Below are 8,804 nucleotides of genomic sequence, written 5' to 3' on the forward strand. Positions count from 1 at the left end.
CCAGACACTAGTTGTGCAGTCTGGTAAAGTTAGAAGGCAGCTCCCGTCCTGCTTACAGCCCTGTCCGGCAAACTCCCATTGGTTGTTCCCTGAGGTTTTTTGTCTATTAACAGGCCTCGTGTGCCACCCCACTGCCTACTCAAGCTCATCGGGAAAGCATCGCTCTATCATGTGCCTTAGGGGATATAGGTAGTAGTTAATCAGAATAGTTCCCATGCTTGAAACCAACCTCTATCACAAAATGATTGAGAGAGCAAAGAACTGAACTTCTGGAATACAGATTTACTTCATATGGGTCAGTTTACAACTTCCTGTGACTTACATAACTTTGACAACCAGACTATTCCAAGAAAAAAAGCTGAATTCAACAGGCTCTCAAAGGCTCTTTAAGAGGGATGTGTAAAGATATAACTTCTGCCTAGCCTCCCCAGTCTCCACTGTGCTAGCAACTGGACAAATCATCTTACATTTCCAAAGAGGAGTATAAGCATGGCCTCACCTTTCTACAGATCATCACCAGAGCCTTGCAGAAAAAAAAAGTAAATACCTGTCTTCTGTGCAGATTTTCCTTACTCCCTGGTCTCCATGAAATCTCTTGGGACCCGCGATATTTCTGTCAGTTTGATATGTGACATACAGTAATGGACTCTATGAAATTTCTTTGGTTTCATGCTGTTTTCAGCATACTGGATAATCTGCTTCCTAGTCCTCCTGCAAGTTCAAACTTCCTACATGATGCCACTATTATCTGAAACGACTACAAATACATTTATCTAGCAAAAAGATCAGTAGTTCCTCTCTATTCCCTAAAAAAGCATATTTGGGGAAATATGGGAACTGCTGATCAACAATAGTGTGTATAATACCTTGGAAAGAAAGAACAAATTGTTTGCTACAATGACCGGTTTCAAGTAAACTGTGAGCTTGTATTGACATGGCTATAAATTCCTATAAATGGCTATTGACCTGGCTATAAATTTCCTAGAGGTCAGCCAGTTACTCTAAGAGGTACAGTTAGTTGGACTTAAGTTAAGACTGCAAGGGCCCAGAAAAGTTCCTTGCCTATGTCAGTATCACTCAAACTTTTTCCAATCAATACAGTGATACAGTTTTCTTAGGTCATTGCCTTTTTGCCCCCTCAAAAAGAGTTTTTATTGGGCATTTGTTTAACACTTGACCAATTACGGCAACCCTAGATCAGTGTTGGCCTCCTTCTTCATACGCTTCCTTCCACTCACTCACCTTCAAAAATACATAAATAAAAATAAATGCAAGAACTGAAGACATAGCTTCATCTTGTTTGTTCTTGGTCAGTGCCAAGAATAGGTATAGTTAATGCTATCTCAGTCATGAAAGAGCAGTTGCTGTAGATGAAAACATTTGCCCTACAGAATTTGATTGGCATTTGTTTTATCACAATGCCTAGAGACGGTAAGTTACAGGAACAGAGCTGGACACATTCTTTGTCCCTAAGCCTTTATCTGAATCATTCATTAGTCCATGGTACTCCTCTTTTTCAATAGAGGAGTTATTCAAAAAGAGGACTGTGTGCGTCTGAATATATACATTGTAGCTTAACAATAAGAAATGTCAAATGGAACTAGCAGGCAGGCCAAGGAGTTGTAAAACTTTCAGTGTATGTATAGTACTTAGGTCAAAATCCAGATTCTTGTAGATTTTGATCTGGAAGAGTAATCACATGTGCAAGCAGTTCTGAAAAACAGTCTTCTTCAGATGGCCAGAATGGCTAAATCATTTTCCTTACTTCATCCCTAGTCCATAGTCTGCCACATGCTCTTACAGGCATTATAGGATGAGGGGATTCCTCACAGCAACCTGACTAATCTTAGTGACGTTATAAAGAGAAACAGGCACAAGGATACTGAACCGGAAAGCCAGTGTAGATAGAAGGGGTATGGAAACATCACAAAAAAGCAAGCAGAAGACAGAAAACTAGTAAAGGAGGTTTGTCTGGTTACAAAGAAGTGAGATTGTATCTAAACATTTTGTGGATTCGGAATGCAAAAAAAAAAAAAAATTGCCAAGTTTTTTTTTTTTCATGGATTCTCTGTAATAACTGATTAAAATAAATCATGCTGTAGCTCCTTTATTGAGCTGCCTCAGACTTAATGAAAACACAGCACGAAAGACTATTATACAAGGGAATTTTTTTGAATTCTCCAACAGTCTAAAATAGTTAGGGATATTATTTTAGACAGTACCAGTTACTTTCTTACACTACCCTAAATATATCCTCACCATCAGTGATGGAGTTCAAGGACCTGCCCTTTAAAGGGTTCATGTCAAGGAACAGTAATGAGGTTTTTGCTCATTTTTGAAACTCCAGACAAATGCAATGACTTAATTAAATATGGGATGAGCTCCCACAGTTGACAGGAGAAACTAGTAAAACTTTTGAAGCGAGTCAGACAAATATTTTATCTCTCAAAATACAAGATGGGGAAAACTGCCAGCTCAAAGGAAATGACACACCCAGATGGATGGCTAAATTTTTTATATTAAGTTGTTCCTTATTGTCAGTTTTGTCTGCATGGGATTACTTGCAATACTCTTTCACTACTGCGGAGTTACAATATTGCAGTCACTGTTACTTAATTTTCTAGCTAGGACAGTAAACCCACCCATCTGTGTAAACTAACCATTTATTAACAAGCAAAACAGCAGGCAAGAAATAAATCTTGTTTTGAGAAGATGATTAGTTGGGAAAGCAATAGACAATGCGTATGTTCCTCTGTAAGAAAGTCAAATTGTTTTTATGAAACTATAAAACTTCTTCCTCTTAATTACTTTCAGCAGAGCAAAAGAGGCAGCTAGTCTTGCTGCTCTGTACAGTTTAGTGGGCTAATAAGTTTACTCATTCATTACTATTCCTTGACATGAAGCAATCTAAGTAGAATTGTACTACTTGGCAGCCTGAAGCCATCCCTGCTACCCTGCTTGGCTCCCAGCAAGAACCCACCAAACCTATCATCCTTGCAACTTTGAAAGCTATGGCAAGTTGCATACCGGTATGCGTAGTGTCATGATCATTCAACACACTAGTTCTTATCCCAGTATTCATACCAGCATTTCCACTGATTCAAAACAGAAGACAAGACCGTGCAGGGCAAAGTTGCCCCCTTCCTAAACTCTTCTGGCATCAAAAGAGATTCGCAGAAAATAAAGCTCTTAAACCTTCTCCTGCGGTTTGATTGTTTTTTGATGTTCTAAATTCCAAACTTATCAATTCACAAGGATCATCTTTCCTACAGGAGCCACACCATCCTCTTCTCACATCTGGGTGGAGTAGTGAGCCACCCGCATCACGAAGGGAGTGAATCACTAAATCACTAAGTCTTGCCCTGCAAAGATCAGAGAGCATTATTATCCTATTACAGCACAGATAGTTAGTTGAAAAGTTAATCAGTACTATGTCACTGTGGGGTTCCAATTCATTCTCTTGTTGATGTAGATACCAGATTTTTTTCGGCTTACAAGAAAATAAGGTTTTTTTTTTTCTTTTCTAATTCACAACCTCATCCTCAGCTCCACATCAGGTTCTTTCTAATTCATCAATAATTAAGATTCTTCAGACCCATTTATGAGTTAGACCTGCACAAAATTCTTGCCTTCATGAGGTCTTAAGAACAACTGTATGTCCCAGAGAGCTGTCAGAAGTTTGTCACAGATGGTGTCATGGGCACTGTAAATCCTGAGGATGCCACTGAGCAAAATGCAGAGTCCAAGGTGAAACTGTGAGGCTCCCTAGTAAAAAAATTAAGCGTGTTTATGTGAAATAACAGAAAATTCAAATGCCAAATCTCAAATGTTATTGTCAGGGTCACTTTACAGAACAGGAATATGTTTTAAAAGCGTACCAACTAGTAAAACCTTTGCCATACATTAAATAATAGAAAAACGAGATATGAAATACAAATAATGCAAAGGCTTTGAAACAGTAAATGTCAGAACTTTCAGGTGCATGCAGAAAGTGTGTATAGAAATACTACAATAGTAAGGAGAAGCACCAGTTAGAGAGACACTGCCATCTTAAGCAGGGATTGATTTATAGTTTAGCTTCTAAAAGGTGAAGAAGATTAAACGTCAGTTTACTGTCGTACAAAAGTAAATCACTCTCTGAAACTGCACTAAAATCCTATTGCGGTGAATTAGCCTTACCATTCTTGGTATCTTTAACATAAAAATAAATTAAAACCTACAAACTTTAAACTCCAAAGCCTGTTTAGGTCTTATTTTAAGAAGTAAAATAACAAAAACAGAAAGGAAGAACTCCCTAGCATGAAAAAACAATGAATAATTATTCACATCCTCAAAGACACTTCTAAAACATGCCATTTAAAACAAGTCCAAGAATAATTTAAGCCATGAAAATTGCAGCAGATGTTATGCAGGGAGAGAACAGCATACTGCCTCGTCTAGGTAAAATGATACGTTACCTAGCTGAACAGAAAGAAGCAGAATCTGCTACTAGTTCATAAAGCAGGTAAGGAGAGAGAGATTAATGTCTTTGGCTCCAGAACAGAGTCCACTACGGATAATTAATGCAAATGAGGTCTCTGAACTAAAATATCTAATGAAGGAACTCCTCCCTCTATGTTCTCTCCCCACTCGCATATGTTGTCCTATGACTTGCTTTGCACTAGCCAGAAGAATGAGCAGCAGGCTCTTTCTTTGTTCAGCCCTATTCAAATGTCAATGCCAATGAAGTTGTGCTCAATACTGATAGCCTGAGCACGTTCAATAATTTGTAGAGAGATAAAGAAGTAGAGAGAGAAGGACTCTTAAAGAAATATTGCTATGGAGCCTCTGGAAATTTAAGCCAAACCAAGTAGTAAAGATAGTATTTTGTATAGGGAGTAGTGAAATTGTTAGTCTGCAAAGTCCAGAGGTCTGAATATGCAAGGAATACAACTTGTGCTTTCCAAAACATCCGATTTTGTTCTGAAAAGACTGCCTACAGAGCGAGGTATCAGGCTGTAGTCCCATCTGCTCCTTAGTCTCACTACTGAGACTACTGAGAAGTGTACCAAGTAGGTCAGTTGCGATAGTGTATTTGTAACTTGGACACTTTTCAACCTAGAAGTGGATTTAGATCACTGGTTATCATTGCAGCTCTTGAGCCTCTTGGAGAACTGGTCAGGAAGCTAAACATAGATTCTTCTTATCCCAGTAAATGAAGCAACTGCAGATCGTAGAAGAATCTTAATTTGCAGAATAATCCTTTGCAGCATTACATCTGTCAAAGACAAATTTTTGCCTTCTCCTTTTGTTTATAATTTCTTCTTCTGTCAGCACGCTCTTTACTCCACCTTCTTGCTTGCTTCATGCTGGAGAGAACTTTATGAAACCACAGTTTCATCCCATCCCCTCTCATGTCAGGCATATGTGAGAAGGATACACAGAGGCTTACAATTCACTTTACAATTCACTTTAGCACAAAACTACCCAAGATAAAAACAGCCTCTATGGCAAAACAACAGTCACAGGTTTTTCCTTTGTATTTTTGGCTATGTTCAGTGCTCCCCACTGTCCTAGATAGACAGCTATCTCTCTTTATGCCCTAATTATTTCTAAACTTACCTCAGAATCCTCTTACTCATTTCAATGGGAGGCAGATGCCTAAACACCTTTTCTAGAATCTAGGTCTGGCTTCCTTCAGCTTATGTGACCAACCAGCAAACTTCAGCTTTGTCAAGTTTTTTGTATCACCTATATTATCCGCTTACCCACCCTCATGCAAGGATATCTTAAAATTACCTCCAGCCTTCAAATGACGAAAATCACCATCTAGCTATCCAGAATAACTGCGTCCTGCCCTTTGTGATTCAGAAAGCCTCGGTATAAAAGGTGTTTGAAAGGCGTCTGTAACTGCTGCTGTTCCCCATGCTTCAATGATGAAATGAATAACAACGAAGAACCGGATTTGGGGCTGTGTTCTTGGTCTTGTCAGGCATTTTGATGTCCAGTAGTGAGCACGTCATTTTTTGTCTCATTTGCACAGTTTGTAAAATATATACTCTACTGTAGTAGTGTGAGCGTGTGAATAAAGTTCGGAATAGCAGTTTGAGTTCATTCGGTCCAAGATATTTCAGTTTTATTAAAACCAGTAAATATATCTTCCTTCCTTCTGCTGCGGTATCAAAAGCGGCACAATGATTTCTTATCTCTATAGCTTCAGGTAATGAAACAAAACTTCCACAGGTAGGCCCTGTACATGTATGCGCTGCAAAGAGTGAAGACTGGGAAGGGTAGAAATGCACTGCTGACTTATCCCATAAATGAAAGTGAATATACTGATCCCATCTTAAAGGACTGAAGAATTTGGAGGCCAGATTGGTAGTTTGGACCCCCATTCAGAGGCACTATACAAAAACAAACATTCTCCAGAAATTTTCTGTAATTTTACCATTGCATTTTATCATTATATTTAAAAAAACAAATAAATTATTGTCTTGCTGTATAGCAAAGAATCCTCCTCTCCTGTTCAAAAAGATTGACTTACCAGGGGAAAGAGTAAACAGACCACAGTATGAAAAGTAGCGTACATACATGAAACAAGAATGCATACAGGAAAAGAAAATAAAGACATATTGTTTTAATTTGAGTTCATTTATAATAAAGCTAGTTAAAAAGAAGAAGAAAAGAGAAAGAGAGAGAGAGAGAGAGAGAGAGAGAGAGAGGGAGAAAGAGGGAGAGAGGGAGAGCGCGTGCGCATGCAGTAACTGCGTCCGTTTTCATCACTTCTCTCTGGCTACACACATTATCCTACAGATCCTAGTGAAAGATAATTAGATGGCAGTAAAAATCAAAGAAGATTCTTCTACCTACCTATCTGTCTGTAGAGAACACAGATTAAGAGCATGTTAAATTTAGTATGTAATTCTAAATGCTGTAGGTAAAATTTAATCTCATACTGAAAACATCCTACCGAGACAGTGCATCTCTTCAAAATAATTAGTTTGTTATCAGCTTCACTCGTGCAAACGTTTTCACCCCTTACATTTATATTTCTTACAGACAGAGCATTGAAATAACTTGAAATGCCCAAACTGTGATCTTGCTTTAACGCTCACAAAGTTTGTGGGTTTCTCAAGAAGTTTAAGCTCTCTCTATGGCTTTCTGATTGGTAAAATGTATTTTTTCTTGACTGTGCAACACATTTGGACTGCTGAGAAATGCAGTGAAATAATGTAGAATTATGCCACTTCCACTAGGTACACAGTTGAGGTACCAATTAGGAGAGCCAATCCCACACAAGCCTAAAACTATTACGCTCTATAAATTACTTCATTTAAATCCAGGAGTTAAACTGACTTTAAATTTGATGTATGGGGGTGGAATGTAGGATGTCAAAATTGAAACGTCTGCGGCACCGACTCGAAACTAAGAAAGAGAGAAATGAAAAGGGAGAGAGCAGATAGAACAGTATTACATATATATTGCAATATATTGCAATTATTTCTAGAATAAAAAAGAAAACATTTACTGTTATGAAATGAATTTTTCATAAGAAATACTCTCTTCTGAGATATAAGACAAACTAATGTAGTGAAGCACTATTCCACACATACATCGTTGTATCTCTTTTTCTTTGACTGTGGGGCACGGAGAAGCTGATGGTATAAAGGACATATATTATCTAAATAAAAGTTACCAAGTTTTCCTCGTTTTTTTCCTATTTCTTTATTCAGGTTTCTATTTTTTCTTTTCATTTCCTTCTTTCATTCTCTTTCCCTCTCTCTTCCCTTTATTCTCGTTTCCTTCAGTTGGCTTTACATGTTTTTCTTTATTCTCTTTTTATTTAGAATAAAACATTTACATAGATGGATCATTTCTTTCTTCTCATCCTTCCTGCATCTTTTTAGTTCTCTCCATCTTCTTCTAGTCCCTCCTTCACTCCTGAGCTCTTTCCTACTACTCATTCCCCCCACTTCTATAGAAGTATGTCCTGGACTTCATGAGCTTCATCTCCTGCCCTGCAGCTACCATATTTTCTTTCAAACTCCTACTGGGTTTCAAACTTTTCTTCTTTTAGGGCTCATGTGTTTCTTTACTCTGTTATATCATTTGGTCCTTTTGACTGCTGTCAAACAGAAGGTGCTAAGGAAATTCATTATAATAGGTGTATCTTCCAGAGACGGGTCAATTCAGTGGCCATGATGGTCATGACCAAAATTCCGTAAGTTTACCTCTCCTCACCAGTGTGCCACCTTGATGTGTTCTTCTTTATCCACACTGCTTTATTCTCCCTTCAGGAGTCACCTTGTTGTACTGGTAAGTGACGGTCCCTTCCTCTTTTCTGCTCTTAAAAAAAAAAATCAAAGCGTAAAGCAACCGTGATACCTTTTTTTGGATACAGAACAGAATATTGGAACTAGAGGTAGTTGTGAGTCAGTGACAGGAGTTTTCTGGTGTGCACGAGAAAACAAAAGGAGCTGAACTGAAAAACCTGGAAGCCCCTATACCATTTCTAAAAATCCATTTAAGAGTGGAACTAAGGATTATTAAGTCAAACATATTTGAAGTGTGAGCATGTAAATCAAAAGAGAAAATATCGCTTCTCCACCTCTGGTGACATCATTTAGAATTTTCCCAGTCAAAACACCTGATTTGTGTTTACACAAATTATTTGTGACTGTGCCTGAACAGAGCATTTCATTGTTATTTCTTGTTCTGTATTTTTCAGTTTGAACTTTTCCATATTCTTAAAGTAGGCACTCCTCATACAGGGGAGCTAGATCACTTCTTTTGTCAGGGAAGTTTCTAACCAGTAATTTGCCCAC

This window comes from Struthio camelus, chromosome 18, assembly GCF_040807025.1.
Source record: "Struthio camelus isolate bStrCam1 chromosome 18, bStrCam1.hap1, whole genome shotgun sequence".
NCBI classification, from domain to species: Eukaryota; Metazoa; Chordata; class Aves; order Struthioniformes; family Struthionidae; genus Struthio; species Struthio camelus.